Here is a 10011-nt window from a genome sequence, read left to right on the forward strand (position 1 = left end):
CCAGCCATCTCATCCTCTGTCGTCCCCTTCTCCTCCTGCCCCAAATCCCTCCCAGTATCAGGGTCTTTTCCAATGAGTCAACTCTTCACATGAGGTGGCCAAAGTATTGAAGTTTCAGCTTCAGCATCAGTCCTTCCAATGAACACCCAGGACTTATCTCCTTCAGGGTGGACTGGTTGGATCTCCTTGCAGTCCAAGGGACTCTCAAGAGTCTTCTCCAACACCACAGTTCAAAACCATCAATTTTTCGGCGCTCAGCTTTCTTTATAGTCCAACTCTCACATCCATACATGACCACTGGAAAAACCAGAGCCTTGACCAGACGGACATTTGTTGGCAAAGTAATGTCTCTGATTTTTAATATACTATCTAGGTTGGTCATAACTTTCCTTCCAAGGAGTAAGCGTCTTTTAATTTCATAGTTGCAATCACCATCCGTAGTGATTTTGGAACCCCCCAAAATAAAGTCTGACACTTTTTCCACTGTCTCCCCATCTATTTCTCATGAGGTGATGGGACCAGATGCCATGATCTTAAGTTTTCTGAATGTTGAGCTTTAAGCCAACTTTTTCACTCTCCTCTTTCACTTTCATTAAGCCATAATGGTGGTGTCATCTGCATATCTGAGGTTATTGATATTTCTCCCGGCAATCTTGATTCCAGTTTGTGCTTCTTCCAGACCAGCGTTTCTCATGATGTACTCTGCATACAAGTTAAATAAGCAGGGTGACAATATACAGCCTTGACATACTCCTTTTCCTATTTAGAACCAGTCTGCTTTTCCATGTCCAGTTCTAACTGTTGCTTCCTGATCTTGCATACAGGTTTCTCAAGAGCCAGGTCAGGTGGTCTGGTATTCCCGTCTCCTTCAGGATTTTCCACAGTTTATTGTGATCCACACAGTCAAAGGCTTTGGCATAGTCAATAAAACAGAAGTAGATGCTTTTCTGGAACTCTCTTGCTTTTTCGATGATCCATCGGATATTGGCAATTTGATCTCTGTTTCCTCTGCCTTTTCTAAAATCACAAAAGGGATAGACAAATTCTTCTCATAGATACCTAAAAAATCTAGCAAAGAGGAGACAGTGAGATTAGAGAGTGTGCCCTTTGTTATCAAAGAAAAGGGTGTTCAAAAAAGTTTTGAGAGGTAGCTATGGATTGGGTCATTGAAATTTTAGTATACCATGTATATCTAGTAGATATCTGATGAATGAAAAACTAAGTAAGTATAGATTTAGTGTTTGTCAGCAAATGACCAACAAGGATACATGTTTGAATCCTTATGCATTTCAATAAAATTTAAATAATAATGTTGATAATATAACATTTGAATACAAATAATTGCTGGATTTTTTTTCTTAAAAAAATAAAATCTATTGAAGGAAATTCGGACAATAAACTTAAGGGCCACCTTGTGACCAAAGAAAGCTACTCAGTTTGAATTTTCTAGCCAGAGGCAGAGCAAGAATAGTGTACAAACACTGGACTCTTTCAGCAAGTCCAGATACACATGAAATGCACTTTGGTTAGAAGTGAAAACAAGTCCTGAAAAATTAACCATCATTTGAAACATCAAGCCACATTTATGCTTCAAATGAAAATAGAGTAACAGGGACTGGATTTACTTCCCTATAACTGAAAAAAACAAAAATGTGGACAAAATATATAAAATAATAATTGTCAGTTATTGAACATTAGACAGTGGAGGGAAAAGTTCTTTGAGAGCGGGGTAACAATATGAGCTTTCAAATTGCCCCCAACTTACTATGTTTTATAGGATTTACAACACATGTAGGAGTGAAATATATGTCAATTGTAGTACAAAGGCCAGGAGGTGGGGAATAGGCATACACAATTTTAAAGTTCTTATTCTATACCTTAATATCACTTGAAGGTAGATTCTGAAATGTTAAAAATGTATATTACCAAAATAGATAAAATGGAATCTTCAGAATTACACAAGAAAATGTTGGAGGGAAAAGAGAAAAAAAAGAGCAGATGTGACAAATGGAAACAAATGGCAAGATACTTGATTAAAATTCAAACATGTCAATACCAATAATCACTTTAATGTAAATGGTCTAAAGACCTCAATTATAAAGCAGATATTATCAGACTGTATAGAAAAAGAAGACATAAATATATGTTGCCTATAAGGCCCTTATTTTAAATTTAAAGATACAAATTGATTATAAGAAAAAAAATGGAAAAAGATGAACACGCTTAACACCAATCAGAACAGGGCTTGAGTGGCTATAATGATATCAGTTATGATATATTTCAGAGAAAAGAATAATACTCTGACAGGTTACAGTCCATGGGGCCACAGAGTTGGACACGACTGAGTGATTAACACTAATACATCATGATCATAGAATGTCATTACATAATTTTAAGTGGTAAGTTTGCCAAGAGGACATAAAAATAATAAATATTCACATATTACAGTGCTTCATGTAAATTGGTAAAATGATAAAATTTTATCATTTTTAAATTGATAAAAATGCAAGGATAGAAAGAAAAATCCCAATTACAATCATAGATTTCAACACCTTCTCTAAAATACTGATAAAACAAGTAGACAGAAAAACAGCAAGTACATATGACTTGAACAACACTGTGAACCAATTTACCTAGTTGACAATTGTAGAACTTGCCACCAACAACAGTACATTTGTTTCACATGCACGTGGAATATTGACCAAGAGAATCCATATACAGGACCATAAAATACGCCTCAATAATGTTAACAGGATTCAAATCATAAAATATATACTGAACACAATAGAATTAAACAAGAAACTAATGACAGATCTCTGAAAATTCCCCTAATATTTAAATTAATGTGAAACAATACAGATCTAAATAGCTCAAAGAAGAAGTTAAAAAGGGGAATTATAAGATACTTCGAATTGAGTGAAAATGAAAACTAATCATATAATAATTTGTGATACAGCAAAAGTAGTACTTGGAAAATTTTATAGTATAAACACTTGTACTGGAATAGAAGAAAGCCCTACAGTTGTTCAATAAATGGAAATTTTATTTAAAACACTTCCTCTGATGGAAACTATAGGTCAAGATGGCTTTAGTGGTAATTCTACCTATCATTTAAAGATGCATGCATGCATGGTCAGTAGCTTCAATCATGTCTGACTCTTTGCAACCCTATGAACAGTAGCCCACCAGGCTCCTGTGTCCACGGGATTCTCCTCACAAGACTACTGGAGTGAGTTGCCATGCCCTTATTCAGAGGATCTTCCTGACCCAGGGACCAAACCCTTGTCTCCCGCATCTCCTGCACTGCAGGCAGATTCTTTACCATTGAGCCCCCTGGGAGGCCCCATTTAAAGATGACAGAACACCAAGTCTATGCCAAATCCTTAGAAAATTGAAGCAGAGAGAATACTTCCAACTCATTCTACAAGGCTAGAATTATCCAGATAACTAATCAGACAATTATATTACAAGGAAAGATAACTAAAACCAATATCCTTCATGGACACATATGTAAAAATTCTTAACAAAACTTTAGCAAAATCTAGTTAAATTATTGGACTTGGAAGAAAACCTATGACCAACCTAGACAGCATATTAAAAAGCATAGACATTACTTTACCAACAAAGGTCCGTCTAGTTTTCCAGTTGTCATGTATGGATGTTAGAGTTGGACTATAAAGAAAGCTGAGCCCCGAAGAATTGGTGCTTTTGAACTGTGGTGTTGGAGAAGACTCTTGAGAGTCCCTTGGACTGCAAGGAGACCCAACCGGCCAATCCTAAAGGAAATCAGTCCTGAATATTCATTGGAAGGACTGATGCTAAAGCTGAAGTTCCAATACTTTGGCCACCTGATGCGAACTGACTCATTGGAAAATACCCTGATGCTGGGAAAGACTGAAGGTGGGAGGAGAAGGGGACGAGAGATGGTTGGATGGCATCACCGACACGACGGACATGAGTTTAGTAGGCTCCGGGAGTTGGTGATAGACAGGGAAGCCTGGCGTGCTGCAGTCCATCGGGTAGCAAAGAGTCGGACATGACTGAGCGACTGAACTGAACTGAAATGAGTTCAATTATATATAAAAATTACAATACAACATCACCAAGTAAGGTTTATCCTGAGGATTAAATGCAGGGTTAGTATTTGAAAATCATAATTCACCATATTGACATAAAAAAGACAGAATAAACATATGATCATCTTAAGTGAGAATGAAAAAAACTGCTAAAATTTAGAAACTGATTACTGATGAATACATTAAGGACCAGAGATACACTAATATGTCTTTCGTTACCTGAATGTTATTGACTGGAGATGTTTCGATATTCACTTACATAACAAATTGCTGGCCACAGGCATTAACTTTTGCAAAAATCCCCCCATCAATAATGTGTTAAAATACTCAGCAATGAGGTCTAGAAGAGACCTTCCTCAACCTGATACATCTATGAAAAACTTACAAAATGATATGTGCCTACAGGCTAAATGTTTCCCCCCTAAGACAAGAAACAAGGCAAAAATGGACATTTTTACTAATTAGAATCAACACTGTACTAGAAGTTCTAGCCAGTACAGTAAGAAAAAGAAAAGTAATACAAATTGCAGAGGAAAAAAAGAAATATCTTTATTCATAGAAGACAAAATTGTCCATGTAGAAAATGCTATGTAATATACTAGAAACTACTAGAGCTAATAAGTGAGTTTAGAAAAGTTTCAGAATACAAGATCAATATACAAATATATTTCTAGTTTCCTGAGACTGCCATGACAAATTACCATAAACTTGGTGACTTAAAAAAACTGAGATTTATTCTCTCACAGGTCAGTACGCCAGAGTTCATATCAAAATATCACTAGTACTAAGTTCTCTCTGAAGGTTCTAGGGAACAAAATCCTTCCTTACCTCTTCCAGTTCCAGTGACCCTAGACATTCTTTGGCTTGTGGCAGCAACTACAATTTCTGCTTCTCCTCTGTGTGTCCTTTCTGTCTCTTCTGAGGACATGTTCTTTGGATTTAGGGCCCATCATGATTCAGTGTGATATCACTCAATTCTTAATTATATCTGCAGAGACCCTATTTTCAAATAAGGTCACATTCCAAAGTGCTGAGTGAACATGAATTTTAAGGAAAAATATTCAGCTCTCTACAAGTAATGAGTAGCCAGAATAAAATTTAAAACAATGTCATTTACAGTAATATCACAAATACGAATTATTTAGGGTTAAATTTCACAAAAGATTTTCAGGATCTGCACATTGAAAACTACAAAACATTCATGACAAATTAAACCCCAGCAATTTTTAATACAAATTGACAATCTGATTCTAAAATTTATATTAAAAAATCCAAAGAACTGAGAATAGTCCAGATGATTTTGAGAAAAGGAACATTTTTGAGACCTTAGACTACCTTCTTACAAGAGTATTATAAAGGTACTGTAATAGAACAGTGTTGTATCAGCATAAATATAGACAAATTGATCAATTAAAAAAAAGTCAAGAAACAGACTCATATATATATGCTTTTGACAAAGATTCTGAGGCAGTTTGATGGTAGAATAGGCACTCTTTTCCATAACTGGTGTTGGAACTAGTTTCAATTGACATTTTATTAATGATCATGATCACGATCACCACCACATTATCATCATTAGAAAAACTTTATCTCACATCATATAAAAAGTTGAGTCAAACTTGTCAAAGACCGAAATACAAGGTAAAACATAAAATTTACAGAAGAAAACACAGGAGAAACTCTAACACTTTCAGTATGTAAAAAAATTTAAATTAGAATTAAAAAAAATCTCTAATAGAAAACAAATCAATATATTGGACTTCATCAAAATGTAACATTTCTCATCAAAAGACATTTTGATTCTCAGAGATGGGTAGAGACAAACTGTTAGAAATCCTAAGATTTCTCTCTATAACAATAAATAAGGACACATGCTAAGAGAGTACAAGTGTCTTGCCATATATCTGAGAAGCTGCAGGACCATAATTAAACTTGAGCTGGATTTCAGTTTTACTGACAGCAAAAAACTGACCTGCAGTTCTGGATAAATAGAGCTGTCCCATCCCTTCCACACCTTTAATCTTACACCTGAAAAACCAAAATAGACAGTCAGTTAGTTCAGTCGCTCATTCATGTCCAACTCTCCTTGACCCCATGGACTGCAGCATGCCAGGTTTCCCTGTCCTTCACCATCTCCAGGAGTTCACTCAAATTTATGTCTATTGAGTCAGTGATGCCATCCAATCATCTCATCCTCTGTCGTCCCCTTCTCCTCCTGCCCGCAATCTTTCTCAGCATCAGGGTCTTTTCCAATGAGTCAGCTCTTCACATCAGGTGGTCAAAGTATTGGAGCTTCAGCATCAGCATCAGTCCTTCCAAAGAATATTCAGGACTGATTTGCTTTAGGATTGACTGGTTTGACCTCCTTGCAGTCCAAGGGACTCTCAAGAGTCTTCTCCAAAACCATAGTTCAGAAGCATCAATTCTTTGGTGCTCAGCTTTCTTTATGGTCCAGCTCTCTCATCCATAAATGACTACTGGAAAAAAATATAGCCTTGACTATAAGGACCTTTGCTGGCAAAATAATGTCTCTGTTTTTTAATATGCTGTCTAGGTTGGTCATAACTTTTCTTCCAAGGATCTAGTGCCTTTTAATTTCATGGCTGCAATCACCATCTGCAGTGATTTTGGAGCCCAAGAAAATAAAGTCGGTCATGGTTTCCATTGTTTCCCCATCTATTTGCCATGAAGTGATGGGACCAGATCCCATGATCTTCATTTTTTGAATGTTGAGTTTTAAGCCAACTTTTTCACTCTCCTCTTTCACTTTCATCAAGAAGCTTTTTAGTTCCTCTTCACTTTCTGCCATAAGGGTGGTGTCATCTGCATATCTGAGGTTATTGATATTTCTCCAAGCAATCTTGATTCCAGCTTGTGCTTCATCCAGCCTAGCATTTCTCATGATGTACTCTGCATATAAGTTAAATAAGCAGGGTGTGTGTGTGTGTATGTATGTATGTGTATATATATATATATATATATATATGTATATATATAGCCTTGCTGTTCTCCTTTCCCAATTTGAGACCAGTCTGTTGTTCCATGTCCAGTTCTAACTGTTGCTTCTTGACCTGCATACAGATTTCTCAGGAGGCAGGTAAGGTGGTCTAACCCTTATTTTTAGAATTCTCCACAATTTTTGTGATCCACACAGTCAAAGGCTTTAGCGTAGTTACTGAAGCAGAGGTAGATGATTTTCTGGAATTCTCTTGCTTTTTCTACGATCCAACGGATGTTGGCAATTTGATCTCTGGTTCCTCTGCCTTTTCTAAATCCAGCTTGAACATCTGGAAGTTCTTGGGTCATTTACTGTTGAAGCCTTGCTTGGAGAATTTTGAGCAGTACTTTGCCAGCGTGTGACATGAATGCAATTGTGCAGTAGTTTGAGCATTCTTTGACATTGCCTTTCTTTGGGATTACAATGAAAACTGATCTTTTCCAGTCCTGCATCCACAGCTGAGTTTCCCAAATTTGCTGGCACATTGAGTGCAGCACTTTCACAGCATCATCTTTCAGGATTTAAAATAGCTCAGCTGGAATTACATCACCTCCACTAGCTTTGCTTGTAGTGATGCTTCCCAAGGCCCACTTGTCTTCAGACTCCAGGATGTCTGGCTCTAGGTGAGTGATCACACCACTGTGGTTATCTGGGTCATGAAGATCTTTTTTGTATAGTTGTTCTGTGTATTCTTGCCACCTTTTTAAAAAATACCTTCTGCTTCTGTTAGGTCCATACCATTTCTGTCTTTTATTGTGCCCATCTTTGCATGAAATATTCTCTTGGTATCTCTAATTTTTTTTTTTTAACAAAACATGGTCCACTGGAGAAGGGAATGGTAAACCGCTTCAGCATTCTTGCCCTGAGAACTCCATGAATAGTATGAAAAGGCAAAAATATATGACAGCAAAAGATGAACTCCCCAAGGTGGTAGGTGTCCAACATGCTACTGGAGAAGAGTGAAGAAATAGCTCCAGAAAGGATGAAGAGGCTGAGCCAAAGCAAAAACAATGCCCAGTTGTGGATGTGACTTGTGATGGAAGTTAAGTCCAATGCTGTGAAGAACAATATTGCATAGGAACTTGGTCCATGAATCAAGGTAAATTGGAAGTGGTCAAACAGTAGATGGCGAGTGAATATCGACGTTTTAGGACTCAATGAACTAAAATAGACTGGAATGGGTGAATTTAATTCATACAGTCATACATTTACTACTGTGGGCAAGAATCCCTTAGAAGAAGGAGTAGCCCTCATAGTTAACAAAAGAGTCCAAAATGCAGTACTGGGTGCAATCTCAAAAATGAGAGAATGATCTCAGTGTGTTTCCAAGGCAAACCATTCAATATCACAGTAATCCAAATCTATGCCCTAACCACTAATGCCGAAGAAGCTGAAGGCGAACAGTTCTATGAAGACCTACAAGACCTTCTAGAACTAACACCAAAAAAAGATGTCCTTTTCATCATAGGAGACTGGGCTGTAAAAGTAGGAAGTCAAGAGATACCCGGAGTAACAGGCAAGTACTCCTCTTGGACTACAAAACGAAGCAGGGCAAAAGCTAACAGAGTTTTGCCAAGAGAATGCACTGGTCATAGCAAACACCCTCTTCCAAAAACACAAGAGATGACTCTACACATGGACATCACCAGATGGTCAATACCAAAATCAAACTTTGCAGCCAATATTCTTTGCCAATATTCTTTGCAGCCAAAGGTGGATAAGCTCTATATAGTCAGTGAAAACAAGACTGGGAGCTGACTGTGGCTCAGATCATGAACTCCTTATTGCAAAATTCAGGATTAAATTGAAGAAAGTAGGGAAAACCACTAGACCATTCAGGTATTATCTAAATCAAGACTCTTATGATTATACAGTGAAGATGACAAATAGATTCAAGGGATTAGATCTAATAGAATGCCTAAAGAACTATAGATGGAGGTTCATAACATTGTACAGGAGGCTGTGATCAAAACAATCCCTAAGAAAATGAAATGCAAAAGGGCAAAATGATTGTCTGAGGAGGCCTTGCCGATAGCTGAGAAAAGAAGAGAAACAAAAGGCAAAGGAGAAAAGGAAAGATATACCCATCTGAATGCAGCATTCTAAAGAATAGCAAGTAGAGATAAGAAAGCCTTCTTCAGTGATCATCGCAAAGAAATAGAGGAAAACAAAAGAATGGGAAAATTAGAAATCTCTTCATAAAAATCATAGACATATCCTAACAAAAAGCACATGATAACACTGGAAGATAGAGATACAAAGGTGGACTGACTGGAGATCTTGGGTTCTCAAGGAATTCAAGAAAAGTATATTAAACCTTGACTAATGTGTCAAGGAAGAAACCATAAGAGAATTTAGAAAATTCAAGATAAATGAAAATGAAGACACATTATACCACAATTTATGGGTGACAGTGAATATAGAGTTTAGAGGGAAATTACAGCTGTAAACACATTAAAAAAGAAAAAAGATCTCACATGAAAAGCTGACTTCATACATCAAGTATAAAAAGAAGAGTAAATTAAACCCAAAGTTATTAAAAGGAATGAAATAATAAACATGAGAGTAGAGACAAATATAATAGAGACTAGAAAAGCAATAGAGAAAAAACAAAAGTTAGTTCTCCAAAGAATCAATAAAAAAAGAAAAAAAATCTCCAAAATTTAAAAATCTCTAGCTAGGTTGAATAGAGAAAAAAAGAGAATATCTATAGGCTTAAAATTAAATTACAGAGGAGATATTATGACTAATTTTACAGATATAAAAAGGATTGTAAGAGAGGACTATGAACAATTGTATGTCAACAAATTGAATAACCTGGATGAAATAGACAAATTCCTAGAAGCTCATAACTTACCAGGACTGAATATTGAAGAAATATAAAATATGAGCAGAACAATAATGAGTAAGGAGACTGAATCAATAATCAAAAACTCT

Source organism: Muntiacus reevesi, chromosome X (genome assembly GCF_963930625.1).
Source record: "Muntiacus reevesi chromosome X, mMunRee1.1, whole genome shotgun sequence".
Taxonomy (NCBI): Eukaryota; Metazoa; Chordata; class Mammalia; order Artiodactyla; family Cervidae; genus Muntiacus; species Muntiacus reevesi.